The sequence below is a fragment of the Mobula hypostoma genome, chromosome 5 (assembly GCF_963921235.1).
Source record: "Mobula hypostoma chromosome 5, sMobHyp1.1, whole genome shotgun sequence".
NCBI lineage: Eukaryota > Metazoa > Chordata > Chondrichthyes > Myliobatiformes > Myliobatidae > Mobula > Mobula hypostoma.
In genome coordinates this window covers 137,419,854-137,437,632 of record NC_086101.1, presented here as the reverse complement: position 1 = coordinate 137,437,632, position 17,779 = coordinate 137,419,854, and positions in this window count along the sequence as shown.

Below are 17,779 nucleotides of genomic sequence, written 5' to 3'. Positions count from 1 at the left end.
TGTATGTGAGAGACAGAGAGTGGGAGTGTGTGTATGGGAGAGAGAGAGAGTGGGAGTGTGAGTATGAGAGAGAGTGGGACTGTGTGTTTAAGAGAGAGAGAGAGTTGGAGTGTGTGTATGAGAGAGAGAGAGACTGTGTGTATGAGAGAGAGAGTATGTGAGTGTGTGTATGAGAGAGAGAGAGAGAGTGGGAGTGGGTGTATGAGAGAGAGAGTGTGAGTGTGTGTATGAGAGTGAGAGAGAGTGTGTGTATGAGAGAGAGAGTGTGAGTGTGTGTATGAGAGAGAGAGAGAGTGTGTGTATGAGAGAGAGAGAGTGTGGGAGTGTGTGTATGAGAGAGAGAGTGTTAGTGTCTGTATGTAAGAGAAAGAGAGAGCGTGCGAGTGTGTGTATGAGAGAGAGAGAGAGTGTGAGAGTGTGTATGTGAGAGACAGATAGTGGGAGTGTGTGTATGAGAGAATGAGAGAGAGTGGGATTGTGTGTATGAGCGAGAGAGAGAGTGTGAATGTGTGTATGAGAGAGAGAGAGAGAGTGGGAGTGTGTGTATGAGATAGAGAGTGTGAGTGTGTGTATGAGAGAGAGAGAGAGAGTTTGTGTATGAGAGAGAGAGTGTTGGAATGTGTGTATGAGAGAGAGAGTGTTAGTGTCTCTATGTGAGAAAAAGAGAGAGAGTGTGAGTGTGTGTATGAAAGAGAGAGAGTGGGAGTGTGTGTATGAGAGAGAGAGAGAGTGGGAGTTTGTGTATGAGAGAGAGTGTGTGAGTGTGTGTATGAGAGAGAGAGAGTGTGAGTGTGTGTATGAGAGAGAGAGAGTGTGTTAGTTTGTTTATGAGAGAGAGCGAGTGAGTGGGAGTGTGAGTATGAGAGAGAGAGCGAGTGGGAATGTGTGTATGAGAGAGAGAGAGAGTGGGAGTGTGAGTATGAGAGAGAGAGAGAGAGAGTGGGTGTGTGTGTATGAGAGAGAGAGAGTGGGAGTGTGTGTATGAGAGAGGGAGAGGGAGAGAGTGTGAGTCTGTGTACAAGAGAGAGAGAGTGTGTGAGTGTGTGTATGAGAGTGAGAGAGAGTGGCAGTGTATGTATGAGAGAGAGAGAGAGTGTGTGGGAGTGTGTGTATGAGAGAGAGAGTGTTAGTGTCTGTATGCGAGAGAAAGAGAGAGAGTGTGAGTGTGTGTATGTGAGAGACATAGAGTGGGAGTGTGTGTATGAGAGAGAGAGAGAGAGAGTGGGAATGTGTGTATGTATGAGAGAGCGATAGAGAGAGTGGGAGTGTGTGTATGAGAGAGAGAGACTGTGTGAGTGTGTGTATGAGAGAGGGAGAGGGAGAGAGTGTGAGTCTGTGTACAAGAGAGAGAGAGTGTGTGAGTGTGTGTATGAGAGTGAGAGAGAGTGGCAGTGTATGTATGGGAGAGAGAGAGAGTGGGAGTGTGTGTATGAGAGAGAGAGAGGGAGTGTGTGTATGAGAGAGAGAGTGTGTATGAGAGAGAGTGAGAAAGAGTGGGATTGTGTGTATTAGCGAGAGAGAGTGTGTGAATGTGTGTATGAGAGAGAGAGAGAGAGTGGGAGTGTGTGTATGAGAGAGAGAGAGTGTGTGTGTAAGAAAGAGAGAGAGAGAGTGTGGGAGTGTGTGTATGAGAGAGAGAGTGTTAGTGTCTGTATGTGAGAGAAAGAGAGAGAGTGTGAGTGTGTGTATGTGAGAGAGAGAGAGTGTGAGTGTCTGTATGTGAGAGACAGAGAGTGGGAGTGTGTGTATGAGCGAGAGAGAGTGTGAGTGTGTGTATGTGAGAGACAGAGAGTGGGAGTGTGTGTATCAGAGAGAAAGAGAGAGAGTGGGAATGTGTGTATGAGAGAGAGAGAGTGAAAGTGGGAGTGTGTGTACGAGAGAGAGAGATAGTGTGAGTGTGTGTATGAGAGAGATAGACAGTGTGAGTGTGTGTATGTGAGAAACAGAGAGTGGGAGTGTGTGAATGAGAGAGAGAGAGAGTGGGAATGTGTGTATGAAAGAGAGCAAGTGGGAGTGCGTGTTTATGAGAGAGAGAGAGTGGTAGTGTGTGTATGAGAGAGAGAGTGTGAATGTGTGTATGAGAGAGAGAGAGAGAGTGGGAGTGTGTGTACGAGAGAGAGAGAGTGTGAGTGTGTGTCAGACAGAGAGAGAGAGTTGGAGTGTGTATATGAGAGAGAGTGTGTGAGTGTTAGTTTGAGAGAGAGAGAGTGGGAATATGTCTATGAGAGAGAGAGAGCGAGAGAGAGTGGGAGTGTGTGTATGAGAGAGAGAGAGGGTGTGTGTGTATGAGAGGGAGAGTGTGTATGAGAGAGAGTGAGTGGGATTGTGTGTATGAGCGAGAGAGAGAGAGAGTCGGAGTGTGTTTATGAGAGAGTGAGTGTGTGTATGAGAGAGAGAGAGAGAGTGAGTGTGTGTATGAGAGAGACAGAGAGGGAGTGTGTGTACGAGAGAGAGAGAGAGTGTGAGTGTGTGTCAAAGAGTGAGAGAGAGTTGGAGTGTGTATATGAGAGAGAGTGTGTGAGTGTATGTATGAGAGTGAGAGAGTTGGAGTGTGTGTATTGGAGAGACAGAGAGGGAGTGTGTGTATGAGAGAGAGAGAGTGGGAGTGTGTGTATGATTGAGAGAGAGTGTGAGTGTGTGTATGAGAGAGAGAGTGTGTTAGTTTGTTTATGAGAGAGAGCGAGTGAGTGGGAGTGTGAGTATGAGAGAGAGAGAGAGAGGGGAATGTGTGTATGAGAGAGAGCGAGAGTGGGAGTGGGAGTATGAGAGAGAGTGGGACTGTGTGTGTAAGAGAGAGAGAGAGTTGGAGTGTGTGTATGAGAGAGAGAGAGACTGTGTGTATGAGAGAGAGAGTATGTGAGTGTGAGTATGAGAGAGAGAGAGAGTGGGAGTGTGTGTATGAGAGAGAGAGTGTGAGTGTGTGTATGAGAGGGAGAGAGAGTGTGTGTATGAGAGAGAGAGAGAGTGTGGGAGTGTGTGTATGAGAGAGAGAGTGTTTGTGTCTGTATGTAAGAGAAAGAGAGAGAGTGTGAGTGTGTGTATGAGAGAGAGAGAGAGTGTGAGAGTGTGTATGTGAGAGACAGATAGTGGGAGTGTGTGTATGAGAGAATGAGAGAGAGTGGGATTGTGTGTATGAGCGAGAGAGAGAGTGTGAATGTGTGTATGAGAGAGAGAGAGAGAGAGAGAGAGTGGGAGTGTGTGTATGAGAGAGAGAGTGTTAGTGTCTGTATGTGAGAGAAAGAGAGAGAGTGTGAGTGTGTGTATGAAAGAGAGAGAGTGGGAGTGTGTGTATGAGAGAGAGAGAGAGTGGGAGTTTGTGTATGAGAGAGAGTGTGTGAGTGTGTGTATGAGAGAGAGAGTGTGAGTGTGTGTATGAGAGAGAGAGAGAGTGTGAGTGTGTGTATGTGAGAGACAGAGAGTGGGAGTGTGTGTATGAGCGAGAGAGAGAGTGGGAGTGTGTGTATGAGAGAGAGAGTGTGAGTGTGTGTATGAGAGAGAGAGAGTGTGAGTGTGTGTATGTGAGAGACAGAGAGTGGGAGTGTGTGTATCAGAGAGAAAGAGAGAGAGTGGGAATGTGTGTATGAGAGAGAGAGAGTGAAAGTGGGAGTGTGTGTACGAGAGAGAGATAGTGTGAGTGTGTGTATGAGAGAGAGAGACAGTGTGAGTGTGTGTATGTGAGAAACAGAGAGTGGGAGTGTGTGTATGAGAGAGAGAGAGAGTGGGAATGTGTGTATGAAAGAGAGCGAGTGGGAGTGCGTGTTTATGAGAGAGAGAGAGTGGTAGTGTGTGTTTGAGAGAGAGAGTGTGAATGTGTGTATGAGAGAGAGAGAGAGAGTGGGAGTGTGTGTACGAGAGAGAGAGAGTGTGAGTGTGTGTCAGACAGAGAGAGAGAGTTGGTGTATATGAGAGAGAGTGTGTGAGTGTTAGTTTGAGAGAGAGAGAGTGGGAATATGTCTATGAGAGAGAGAGAGCGAGGGAGAGTGGGAGTGTGTGTATGAGAGAGAGAGAGGGAGTGTGTGTATGAGAGGGAGAGTGTATATGAGAGAGAGTGAGTGGGATTGTGTGTATGAGCGAGAGAGAGAGAGTCGGAGTGTGTTTTTGAGAGAGTGAGTGTGTGTATGAGAGAGAGAGAGAGAGTGAGTGTGTGTATGAGAGAGAGAGAGTGTGAGTGTGTGTATGAGAGAGAGGAAGAGACTAGGAGTGTGTCTATGAGGGAGAGAGAGAGTGTGAGTGTGTGTATGAGAGAGAGAGAGTGTGTGTGTATGAGAGAAAGAGAGAGTGTGGGAGTGTGTGTATGAGAGAGAGAGTGTTAGTGTCTGTATGTGAGAGAAAGAGAGAGAGTGTGAGTGTGTGTATGAGGGAGAGAGAGAGTGTGAGTGTGTGTATGAGAGAGAGAGAGAGAGAGAGTGTGTGGGAATGTGTGTATGAGAGAGAGAGTGTGAGTTTGTGTATGAGAGAGAGAGAGAGAGTTTGTGTATGAGAGAGAGAGAGTGTAGGAGTGTGTGTATGAGAGAGAGAGTGTGAGTTTGTGTATGAGAGAGAGAGAGAGAGTTTGTGTATGAGAGAGAGAGAGAGTGTGGGAGTGTGTGTATGAGAGAGAGAGTGTTAGTGTGTGTATGTGAGAGAAAGAGAGAGAGTGTGAGTGTGTGTATGAGAGAGAGAGAGTGGGAGTGTGTGTATGAGAGAGAGAGAGAGAGAGCGGGAGTTTGTGTATGAGAGAGAGTGTGTGAGTGTGTGTATGAGAGAGAGAGAGAGTGGGAGTGTGTGTATGAGAGAGAGAGTGTGAGTGTGTGTATGAGAGAGAGAGAGAGTGGGAGTGTGTGTATGAGAGAGAGATAGAGTGGGAGTGTGTGTATGAGAGAGAGAGAGGGAGAGAGTGTGAGTCTGTGTACGAGAGAGAGATAGTGTGTGAGTGTGTGTATGAGAGTGAGTGAGAGTGGGAGTGTATGTATGGGAGAGAGAGAGAGAGTAGGAGTGTGTGTATGAGAGAGAGAGTGGGAGTGTGTGTATGAGAGAGAGAGTGTGAGTGTGTGTATGAGAGAGAGAGAGAGTTTGTGTATGAGAGATAGAGAGTGTGGGAGTGTGTGTATGAGGGAGAGAGTCTTAGTGTCTGTATGTGAGAGAAAGAGAGAGAGTGTGAGTGTGTGTATGTGAGAGACAGAGTGGGAGTGTGTGTATGAGAGAGAGAGAGAGAGAGAGTGGGAATGTGTGTATGAGAGAGAGAGAGTGTGAGTCTGTGTATGAGAGAGAGAGTGTGTGAGTGTGTGTATGAGAGTGAGAGAGAGTGGGAGTTTATGTATGGGAGAGAGAGAGAGTGGGAGTGTGTGTATGAGAGAGAGAGAGTGGGACTGAGTGTATGAGAGAGAGAGTATGTGAGTGTGTGTATGAGAGAGACAGAGAGTGTGAATGTGTGTATGAGATAGAGAGAAAGAGAGAGTGGGAGTGTTAGTTTGAGAGAGAGAGAGTGGGAATGTGTCTATGAGAGAGAGAGAGAGTGTGTGAGTGTGTGTATGAGAGCGAGAGAGAGGGAGTGTGTGTATGAGAGAGACAGTGTGTATGAGAGAGAGTGAGAGAGAGTGGGATTGTGTGCATGAGAGAGAGAGAGAGAGAGTGGGAGTGTGTGTATGAGAGAGAGAGTGGGAGTGTGTGTATGAGAGAGAGAGTGTGAGTGTGTGTATGAGAGAGAGAGAGAGTGTGTGTATGAGAGAGAGAGTGTGGGAGTGTGTGTATGAGAGAGAGAGTGTTAGTGTCTGTATGTGAGAGAAAGAGAGAGAGTGTGAGTGTGTGTATGAGAGAGAGAGAGTGTGTGTGTGTGTGAGATGTGAGAGACAGAGAGTGGGATTGTGTGTATGAGCGAGAGAGAGAGTGTGAATGTGTGTATGAGAGAGAGAGAGAGTGGGAGTGTGTGTATGAGAGAGAGAGTGTGAGTGTGTGTATTAGAGAGAGAGAGAGTTTGTGTATGAGAGAGAGAGGGAGAGAGTGTGAGTCTGTGTACGAGAGAGAGAGAGAGTGTGTGAGTGTGTGTATGAGAGTGAGAGAGAGTGGGAGTGTATGTATGGGAGAGAGAGAGAGAGTGGGAGTGTGTGTATGTGAGAGACAGAGAGTGGGAGTGTGTGTATGAGAGAGAGAGAGAGAGTGGGAGTGTGTGTATGAGAGAGAGAGTGTGTGAGTGTGTGTATGAGAGAGCGAGAGAGAGAGTGTGAGTGTGTGTATGAGAGAGAGAGAGGGAGAGAGTGTTAGTCTGTGTACGAGAGAGAGAGAGTGTGTGAGTGTGTGTATGAGAGTGAGAGAGAGTGGGAGTGTATGTATGGGAGAGAGAGAGAAAGTGGGAGTGTGTTTATGAGAGAGAGAGAGTGGGACTGTGTGTGTAAGAGAGAGAGAGAGTGGGAGTGTGTGTATGAGAGAGAGAGAGTGTGAATGTGTGTATGAGAGAGAGAGAGAGAGTGGGAGTGTTAGTTTGAGAGAGAGAGAGTGAGAATGTGTCTATGAGAGAGAGAGAGTGTGAGTGTGTGTATGAGAGAGAGAGAGTGTGAGTGTGTGTATGATAGAGAGTGTTAGTGTCTGTATGTGAGAGAAAGAGAGAGAGTGTGAGTGTGTGTATGACAGAGAGAGTGAGAGTGTGTGTATGAGAGAGAGTGTGAGTGTGTGTATGAGAGAGAGAGAGAGTTTGTGTATGAGAGAGACAGAGTGTGGGAGTGTGTGTATGAGAGAGAGTGTGTTAGTGTCTGTATGTGAGAGATAGAGAGAGAGTGTGAGTGTGTGTATGAGAGAGAGAGAGTGGGAGTGTGTGTATGAGAGAGAGAGAGTGGGAGTGTGTGTCTGAGAGAGAGAGAGTGGGAGTGTGTGTATGAGAGAGAGAGTATGTGAGTGTGTGTATGAGAGAGACAGAGAGTGTGAATGTGTGTATGAGAGAGAGAGAGAGAGTGGGAGTGTTAGTTTGAGAGAGAGAGTGGGAATGTGTCTATGAGAGAGAGAGAGAGAGTGCGAGTGTGTGTATGAGAGCGAGAGAGAGGGAGTGTGTGTATGAGAGAGAGAGTGTTAGTGTCTGTATGTGAGAGAAAGAGAGAGAGTGTGAGTGTGTCTATGAGAGAGAGAGAGTGTGAGTGTGTGTATGTGAGAGACAGAGAGTGGGAGTGTGTGTATGAGAGAGAGTGAGAGAGAGTGGGATTGTGTGTATGAGCAAGAGAGAGAGTGTGAATGTGTGTATGAGAGAGAGAGAGAAAGTGGGAGTGTGTGTATGAGAGAGAGAGTGTTAGTGTCTGTATGTGAGAGAAAGAGAGAGAGTGTGAGTGTGTGTATGAGAGAGAGAGAGTGGGAGTGTGTGTATGAGAGAGAGAGAGAGTGGGAGTTTGTGTATGAGAGAGAGTGTGTGAGTGTGTGTATGAAAGAGAGAGAGTGTGAGTGTGTGTATGAGAGAGAGAGTGTGTTAGTTTGTTTATGAGAGAGTGCAAGTGAGAGGGAGTGTGAGTATGAGAGAGAGAGAGAGTGGGAATGTGTGTATGACACAGAGAGAGAGTGGGAGTGTGAGCATGAGAGAGAGTGGGAGTGTGTGTATGAGAGAGAGAGTGTGAGTGTGTGTATGAGAGAGAGAGAGAGTGTGGGAGTGTGTGTATGAGAGAGAGAGAGAGTTGGAGTGTGAGTATTAGAGAGAGTGGGAGTGTGTGTATGAGAGAGAGAGAGAGTGGGAGTGTGTGTATGAGAGAGAGATAGAGTGGGAGTGTGTGTATGAGAGAGAGAGAGGGAGAGAGTGTGAGCCTGTGTACGAGAGAGAGAGAGTGTGTGAGTGTGTGTATGAGAGTGAGTGAGAGTGGGAGTGTATGTATGGGAGAGAGAGAGAGAGTAGGAGTGTGTGTATCAGAGAGAGAGGGAGAGTGTGAGTGTGTATATGAGCGAGAGAGAGAGTGTGAGTGTGTGTATGAGAGAGAGAGTGTGTGAATGTGTGTATGAGAGAGAGAGAGAGTGGGAGTGCGAGTATGAGAGAGAAAGAGAGTGGGAGTGTGTGCATGAGAGAGAGAGAGAGTGTGAGTGTGTGTACGAGAGAGAGAGTGTGAGTGTGTGTATGAGAGAGAGAAAAAGTGTAGTGTGTGTATGAGAGAGAGAGTGTGTTAGTTTGTTTATGAGAGAGAGCGAGTGAGTGGGAGTGTGTGTATGAGAGAGAGAGAGAGAGGGTGGGAATGTGTGTATGAGAGAGAGCGAGTGGGAGTGCGTTTTTATGAGAGAGAGAGAGTGGTAGTGTGTGTATCAGAGAGAGAGTGTGGAAGTGTGTGTATGGGAGAGAGAAGGAGAGAGTGTGTGTATGAGAGAGAGTGTGTGAGTGTGTGTATGAGAGGGAGAGAGCGTGTGTGTATGAGATAGAGAGAGAGTGTGGGAGTGTGTGTATGAGAGAGAGAGTGTTTGTGTCTGTATGTAAGAGAAAGAGAGAGAGTGTGAGTGTGTGTATGAGAGAGAGAGAGAGAGTGTGAGTGTGTGTATGTGAGAGACAGATAGTGGGAGTGTGTGTATGAGAGAATGAGAGAGAGTGGGATTGTGTGTATGAGCGAGAGAGAGAGTGTGAATGTGTGTATGAGAGAGAGAGAGAGAGTGGGAGTGTGTGTATGAGAGAGAGAGTGTGAGTGTGTGTATGAGAGAGAGTGTGGGAGTGTGTGTATGAGAGAGAGAGTGTTAGTGTCTGTATGTGAGAGAAAGAGAGAGAGTGTGAGTGTGTGTATGAAAGAGAGAGAGTGTGAGTGTGTGTATGAGAGAGAGAGTGTGAGTGTGTGTATGAGAGAGAGAGAGTGTGGGAATGTGTGTATGAGAGAGAGAGAGTGGGAGTGTGTGTATGAGAGAGAGAGTGTGAGTGTGTGTATGAGAGAGAGAGAGTGTGTGTATGAGAGAGAGAGAGAGTGTGGGAGTGTGTGTATGAGAGAGAGAGTGTTAGTGTCTGTATGTGAGAGAAAGAGAGAGAGTGTGAGTGTGTGTATGTGAGAGACAGAGAGTGGGAGTGTGTGTATGAGAGAGAGAGAGAGAGAGAGTAGGAAGGTGTGTATGAGAGAGAGAGAGCGGGAGTGTGTGCATGAGAGAGAGAGTGAGTGGGAGTGTGTGTACTAGAGAGAGGGAGAGTGGGAGTGTGTGTATGAGAGAGAGAGTGTGTGAGTGTGTGTATGAGAGAGAGAGAGAGTGGGAGTGTGTGTATGAGAGAGAGAGAGTGTGAGTGTGTGTATGAGAGAGAGGGAGAGAGTGTGAGTCCGTGTACGAGAGAGAGAGAGTGTGTGAGAGTGTGTATGACAGTGAGAGAGAGTGGGAGTGTATGTATGGGAGAGAGAGAGAGAGTGGGAGTGTGTGTAAGAGAGTGAGAGAGTGAGAGTGTGTGTATGAGAGAGAGTGTGAGTGTGTGTATAAGAGAGAGAGAGAGAGTTTGTGTATGAGAGAGACAGAGTGTGGGAGTGTGTGTATGAGAGAGAGTGTGTTAGTGTCTGTATGTGAGAGATAGAGAGAGAGTGTGAGTGTGTGTATGAGAGAGAGAGAGTGGGAGTGTGTGTATGAGAGAGAGAGTATGTGAGTGTGTGTATGAGAGAGACAGAGAGTGTGAATGTGTGTATGAGAGAGGGAGTGTGTATGAGAGCGAGAGAGAGGGAGTGTGTGTATGAGAGAGAGAGTGTTAGTGTCTGTATGTGAGAGAAAGAGAGAGAGTGTGAGTGTGTCTATGAGAGAGAGAGTGTGAGTGTGTGTATGTGAGAGACAGAGAGTGGGAGTGTGTGTATGAGAGAGAGAGAGAGAGTATGAATGTGTGTATGAGAGAGAGAGTGTATGAGAGAGAGAGAGAGTGGGATTGTGTGTATGAGCGAGAGAGAGAGTGTGAATCTGTGTATGAGAGAGAGAGAGAAAGTGGGAGTGTGTGTATGAGAGAGAGAGTGTGAGTGTGTGTATGAGAGAGAGAGAGAGTGTGGGAGTGTGTGTATGAGAGAGAGAGTGTTAGTGTCTGTATGTGAGAGAAAGAGAGAGAGTGTGAGTGTGTGTATGTGAGAGAGAGAGTGGGAGTGTGTGTATGAGAGAGAGAGAGAGTGGGAGTTTGTGTATGAGAGAGAGTGTGTGAGTGTGTGTATGAAAGAGAGAGAGTGTGAGTGTGTGTATGAGAGAGAGAGAGTGTGTTAGTTTGTTTATGAGAGAGAGCGAGTGAGTGGGAGTGTGAGTATGAGAGAGGGTGGGAGTGTGTGTATGAGAGAGAGAGAGAGAGTGGGAGTGTGTGTATGAGAGAGAGAGAGTGTGAGTGTGTGTATGAGAGAGAGAGTGTGGGCGTGTGTGTATGAGAGAGAGAGAGAGTGTGGGAGTGTGTGTATGAGAGAGAGAGTGTTAGTGTCTGTATGTGAGAGAAAGAGAGGGAGTGTGAGTGTGTGTATCAGAGAGAGAGAGAGTGGGAGTGTGTGTATGAGAGAGAGAGTGTGTGAGTGTGTGTATGAGAGTGAGAGAGAGAGTGGGAGTGTGTGTATGTGAGAGACAGAGAGTGGGAGTGTGTGTATGAGAGAGAGAAAGAGAGAGTGGGAATGTGTGTATGAGAGAGAGAGTGTGTGAGTGTGTGTATGAGAGTGAGAGAGAGAGTGGGAGTGTGTGTATGTGAGAGACAGAGAGTGGGAGTGTGTGTATGAGAGAGAGAGAGAGAGAGTGGGAATGTGTGTATGAGAGAGAGAGAGTGTGAGTGTGTGTATGAGAGAAAGTGTGAGTGGGAGTGTGAGAATGAGAGAGAGAGGGGGGAATGTGTATATGAGAGAGAGAGAGAGAGTGCGTGTATGAGAGAGAGAGAGAGTGGGAGTGTGTGTATGAGAGAGAGAGTGTGTGAGTGTGTGTATGAGAGAGAGATAGAGAGAGTGTGAGTGTGTGTATGAGAGAAAGTGTGAGTGGGAGTGTGAGTATGAGAGAGAGAGGGGGAGTGTGTTTGATGAGAGAGAGACAGTGTGAGTGTGTGTATGAGAGACAGAGGGAGAGAGTGTTAGTGTGTTTATCAAAGAGAGAGAGATTGGGAGTGTGTGTATGAGAGAGAGATAGTGCGAGTGTGTTTGTTGAGAGAGAGAGAGTGTGAGTGTGTGTATGAGAGAGAGAGGGAGAGAGTGTTAGTGTGTGTATCAGAGAGAGAGAAAGTGAGAGTGTGTGTATGAGAGCGGGAGAGAGATTGGGAGTGTGTGTATGAGAGAGAGAGGGAGAGAGTGTGCGTCTGTGTACGAGAGAGAGAGTGTGTGAGTGTGTGTATGAGAGTGAGAGAGAGTGGGAGTGTATGTATGAGAGAGAGAGAGAGAGTGGGAGTGTGTGTATGAGAGAGAGAGAGTGGGACTGTGTTTATGAGAGAGAGAGAGTGTGAGTGTGTGTCTGAGAGTGAGAGAGAGTGGGAGTGTATGTAGGAGAGAGAGAGAGAGTGGGAGTGTGTGTATGAGTGAGAGAGAGATAGTGGGAGTGTGTTTATGAGAGAGAAAGGAAGGAAGAAAAAATTACGCGAACATTTAAAAGAAATTTAAAAGAAATTCTTTTGATTCCACATCCCATTCCCATTCTGATATGTGTATCCACGGCCTCCTCTACTGTCAAGATGAAGCCACACTCAGGTTGGAGGAACAACACCTTATATTCTGTCTGGGTAGTCTCCAACGTGATGGAATGAACATTGACTTCTCTAACTTCCGTTAATGTCCCACCTCCCTCTCGTACCCCATCTGTTATTTATTTATTTGTTTGTTTTGTTATTATTATTATTAATTTTTTCCCCTTCTTTCTCTCTCTCTTTTTTCTCCCTATGTCCCTCTCACTATAGTGGGCTCCCCTCCCCCTTTCTTTCTCCTGAGGCCTCCCGTCCCACGATCCTCTCCCTTCTCCAGCCTTGTATCCGTTTTGCCAATCAACTTTCCAGCTCTCGGCTCCATCCCTCCCCATGCTGTCTTCTGCTATCATTTCCGATCACCCCCTCCCCCTCCCACTTTCAAATCTATTACTATCTCTTTTTTCAGTTAGTCCTGACGAAGGGTCTCGGCCTGAAACGTCGACCTGTACCTCTTCCTAGAGATGCTGCCTGGCCTGCTGCGTTCACCAGCAACTTTTGTGTGTGCTGTTGGAAGATGAAGGTGACTTTTCTACAGACGAGCCTGATGTTGCTTGCCTCAAAAGTACTTGCCACACTAGTAGAGTGACTTGCCGATCAGCAGTGGTAGAAGATGTTTGGCAGTGCCTGCTCAAACTGAAGAAAGCTAAATTCAGTTATGGGGCGGGGGAGTTGGGTCGCTGGAAGTTATGTGTGGTAGTCAGTCGGAGGCATCCTCTCGTAGACAGGAGCGGTCACAAGAAGTGGCTGAAGCTGGGGAAGCTGACGATGAGATAAGGAGATCTCAGAGAGTCAGGAAACTCCTGGCTAGGCTGGTAAAAGATGCACTTGGGAGACGGAGTATTATGTCTACCGGCCTGGTGAGATATGTTACCTCTATTTATAACTGTATTGGGGGTCCTGAAATCATGAAATTCATTTGAATATTGAATTATTAATAATGGTTTAATAACTTCCACAGTCATGAGGACGTGACTATTTTTGGTGGGGAGAGAGTGTAATTCCCTGCTTAAGATTTCTACTGTTATGCTGTAGGTTTTTCATTTTAGCAGTTTTCTGCAAAAGCAGCGTCTCCTGCTGGTAGAATATTTTGGTTTCAGCTAAAGATAAGAAGAAACAGCTGTTCCACTAGGAATGTTGTGTCTGGCAATCAGGATGTGGGTTCTGGAGAACGTTCTAGAGAGAGCAGGGCAGATAGAGATTTGTGATGGACAGTAGTCTGGTTTGGGCTCTTTTTTGCCGGAACTGCGGAATGGGACAGAAGGGAAGATGCCGCAGAATGGTGTGGGTAGGAGAGTCCGCATTGCAGGAGGTGCTTTGTGCAGATGAGTCTCTCCCAGGTGGAGGGCCAATACTCCTGACATCGCCAACGTGCCAGTTGCACAATCTCAAACTCCAACTCTGGCCTTGACTTTCAGGCTGGGTCTTCACGTGCTGCCGCTGGAACTCCCGTCTCCCCTTCCCCCACCACCACTCCACAATCCTGTCTCTCTCAGGTCCCACTGTCAGCTCCTGGGTCCTCGGAGACTCCATCTTCCTCTCACCCTACCATCCCTGAACACTCCAAACTTCCCTTCTCCTCAGACACCACCAACCCCCTTTCCCCCTCTGATCCCGGCTCACATCCATGCAGGGTTTTCATCAGTCCCTCCGACCTTCCCCTCTCTGAGGCAGGAAGTTCTGTCCTCAGTAAGGGTCTCACTTTTGTTCCCGTGCCCACACCTCAGTGAGTTCCGTGCCTACCATAACGCTGAGCTCTTCTGCTGCCTCTGTCTCTGAGCCTATTTCTTTGGCAAGGACTCCCCATCTTGCACCAATGACCCCCTTCTCCCATCTTCGACCCTCCTCCACTTCCTGGACCCCCCACCTTGGTCTTCTCCCTGCCTTGGACCTTTTCATTGCCAACTGCCGACGGGACATTAACCATCTGGACTTGAACATTCCTCTCTCCTATTTCAGCCTCACTCCTTCTGAACGCTCAGCTCTCTACTCCCTCCGTACTAATCCTAACCTTACCTTCAAAAACGCAGATAAGCGAGGTGCTGTAGTAGTCTGGCGAACTGACCTCTACCTTGCTGAGACCCAGCGTCAACTTTCGGATATGTTCTCTTATTTATCCCTCAAACAGGACTCCACTAATAAACACCAGGCCATTGTCTCCCATACCATCACCAATCTTATTGACTCTGGGGATCTCCCACCCATTGCCAACAAACTCATGGTTCCTGCACCCCGCACCTCCCGTTTCTACCTCCTACTGAAAATCCACAAACTTGCTTGTCCAGGCAGACCCATTGTTTCAGCTTGTTTCTGCCCCACTGAACTCATTTCTGCATACCTCGACTCTGTTTTATTCCCCCCCCCGTTTAGTCCTTTCCTACCTACATCCATGACACCTTACATGCTCTTGATTGTTTCAAGGGTTTCAGGTTCCCTAGAGCCCATCATCTTATTTTCACTATGGATGTCCAATCCCTATACACCTCCATCCCCCGCCAGGAAGGCATCAAAGCTCTCTGTTTCTTTCTGGACACCAGACCCAACAGTTCCCCTCCATGACCACTCTCCTCCACTGAGCGGAACTTGTCCTCACTCTAAATAATTTCTCCTTTGGGTCCTCCCACTTCCTTCCAACAAAAAGGGTAGCCATGGGTACTTGCACGGGTCTCAGCTATGCCTGCCTGTTTGTCGGTTACATGGGACAGTCTATGTTGCAAACCTATACTAGTGACCATCCTGCACTCTTCCTAAGCTGCATTGTCGATTGCACTGGTGCTGCTTCCTGCACCCATGCTGAACTCGTCGATTTCATCCATTTTGTCTCCATCTTCCACCTGGCCTCAAATTCTCCTGGTCCATTTTCGACACTTCCCTTCACTTTCTCGATCTCACTGTCTCTATCTCCAGAGACAGCTTATCCACTGATGTCATTATAAACCCACGGACTCTCACAGCTACCTGGAGTATACCTTGTCCCACGCTGCTACTTGTAAAAATGCCATCCCCTTCTCTCAATTTCTTTGTCTCCTCTGCATCTGCTCTCAGGATGAGGCTTTTCATTCTAGTACGAAGGAGATGTGCTCCTTTTTCAAAGAAAGAGGCTTCCCTTCCTCCACCATCAATGCTGCCCTCAACTGCATCTCTTCCATTTCACTCATGTCTGCCCTCACCCCATCCTCCTACCACCCTACCAGAGATAGGGTTCCTCTTGTCCTCACCTACCACCCCACCAGTCTCCGTGTCCAGCACATAATTCTCCAAAACTTCCTCCACCTCCAACTGGATCCCACCACCAAACACATCATTCCCTCCCCCAACCTTCTGCTTTCCGCAGGGATGGCTCCCTACGTGACTCCCTTGTCGATCTGTTCCTCCCCACTGATATCCCTTCTGGCACTTATACGTTCAAGCGGAACAGTGCCACACCTGCCCCTACGCCTCCTCCCTCACTACCATTCAGAGCCCCAAACAGTCCTTCCAGGTGAGGTGACACTTCTCCTGTGAGTCGACTAGGGTCATATACTGCATCCAGTGCTCCCGGTGTGTCCTCTTGTATATCGGTGAGACCCGTTGTAGATTGGAAGACTACTTCGCCGAGCACCTACGCTCCATCCGTCAGAACAAGTGGTATCTCCCGGTGGCCACCCAGTTTAATTCCACTTCCCATTCCCATTCCGATAAATCTATCCATGGCTTCCTCCACTGTCGGGGTAAGGCCACACTTAGCTTGGAGGGCCAACACCTCATATTCAGTTTGGGTAGCCTCCAACCTGATGGCATGGACATTGATTTCTCAAACTTCCAGTAATGCCTCCACCATCCCACTCCCTTCACCATTTCCCATCTCCTTGTCCCTCTCTCATGTTATCTCCTTGCCCGCCCATTGCTTCCCTCTGGTACTCCCCGCCCCCCCTGTACTCCCCCCCCCACCTTCTTCTTTCTTCCATGGCCTCTGTCTATCTCACTAATCAACCTCCTAGCTCTTTGCTTCATCCCTTCCCCTCCAAGTTTCACCTATGGCCTGGCGTTTCTCTCTCTCCCTTCCCCCCACCTTTCAAATCTACTCCTCAGCTTTGCTTCTCTGGTCCTGCCAAAGGGTTTCGGCCCAAAACGTCGACTGTACTTTTTTTCCATAGATGCTACCTGCCCTCAAATGTTCCTCCAGCATTTTGTGTGTGTTGCTCCTAAGAGAGAGTCACTTTGTTCGAGATGGACTTTGAGGGACGTTCAGACTCTGGTGGGTGCTTTCACGGAGACGACAAGTTCGATGCTGTGAATTACTGCTTTGGCAGAGACAAGCTCCAATGGTCATGCGCACTTTAACTGTAATGGGCCTCTTATTTTATTTTCTTCTTTCTTTTAATAACTGTTTGATAAAGCTGAAGTTGGTAAATATACTATCTTTACAATTGTATGTGGTGTATGATCGGTTATTTCTTGCTGACCGATAATTGTGTATGGGCAGTACTTACACAGCATTCATTCAAATTGAGGTCAGCCAAAAGAGCCAAAGCATAAAGACCTGACCCCGGCAACCATAGGTCTTTGGGTCATTGATGGCTCGCAAGCCAACAGACCCAACGACAAGGTTGTGGTCCTCTTGAAGGAGATTAGGAGTAGTGAACCAAAAATAACTCTTCCAAGAGGGTGAAGAAGCTGGAAAGGGTTCAGAAAACAGGATTTAAGTATCTGAGGCTGATGAGACAGGAGAGGCAGAGGCCACACAAAAAAAAAACAGCATTTGATTAGGTATAGCAGTGATTTAAAAATAGAGTGGTCCAAGGCTATTCATGGGCAATGACAAAGTGATGAATGTATTTTTTTGAGAGATTGGGAACCAGTGTACTACAGGCACAAGAAAATATGGGTAAATGTGACTATGATCACAGGGTTCAGGAGAAGAGGCCATATTTTCAAGCATTGGAGGCTGTCTTGAGGTGCCAAGGGGCCATGTAGAGATCTGGATGGGAGAAGGTCTGGGGTAGGTGTTGTAATGTGAAGAAAGTCACTGGAGAGACACTGAAGCTAATGGATACACAAGTGTTTTATTCAACAAATGAGACACTCTCAGTGGAAGAGGCCTGTTTGACCCAAAACTACATGACATTTTGTATGCTAAAGATCAATGGATTATTCTATACTTACAATGTATCTACAATGCCTCCCTTGTCGTTGGGTCTGTTGGCTTGCGAGCCATCAATGACCCAAAGACCTATGGTTGCTGGGGTCAGGTCTTTATGCTTTGGCTCTTTTGGCTGACCTCAATTTGAATGAATGCTGTGTAAATACTGCCCATACACAATTATCGGTCAGCAAGAAATAACCGATCATACACCACATACAATTATAAAGATAATATATTTACCAACTTCAGCTTTATCAAACAGTTATTAAAAGAAAGAAGAAAATAAAATAAGAGGGAGGGACTGGAGTAGGAGCTAGTGGATCCATTTTGGGAGAGGTGTTTTAGAGTGATTTTTGGGTTAAGGACATATACATTTAACAATAGACTTTGGCTACCAGTCTTCACATCTGAAAATGTATTGTGGATTAGGGTGGCAGTGCAGCTCTGAACAATGGGTTCCTTAAATCTGTGAATCTCAGTGCAGACAATGCTGATTAAAATTCACTTGGATGTCTGTGGTGGGGATGTGAATCAGGAGGTGTGAAGGTTGTATGCAGTTTCAAAGAAAGCATTGTCCATACATTGTAAATATGGATTGTCCTTTTATGTTTGGCACATAAAGTATCAAGCCCACGTTGGGCCAGCAGACCTTTCGACTAAAAGCATCTGCATATGATGCCTGCTGTAGCTTGTTTTGTCGAATAAAGAAGCTGCTTTTTATCTACCAGTAATTTTCTCCGATGACTACATTCACGCAATAACATTTGGTGTCAGAAGTGGGTTACCTTTCTGACCCAGCGTGTGGCCAGCGATCTTAGCAGGGTAAGTTATTTGTAAGTTAATTATAAATTAGTACTCACACTTGGATTTGTTCAGGTCAGTGGTACATGGGAACATGAGGAATCACAAACATGGAGAGCTGAACTGACAGATATAAAAGTGGTGCGTGTGCTTGCATGTGTGTTTATGTAAGAGAGGAAACTTTGCGTGTTAAGTCTCCAGTTCCATCGTGAATGATCAGAGGGACTCCCTCTGTGTGCTTCTAATGTCAGTTAGATGGAAAGTTCCTACACTCCTTTATCAGTGAAGAAGAG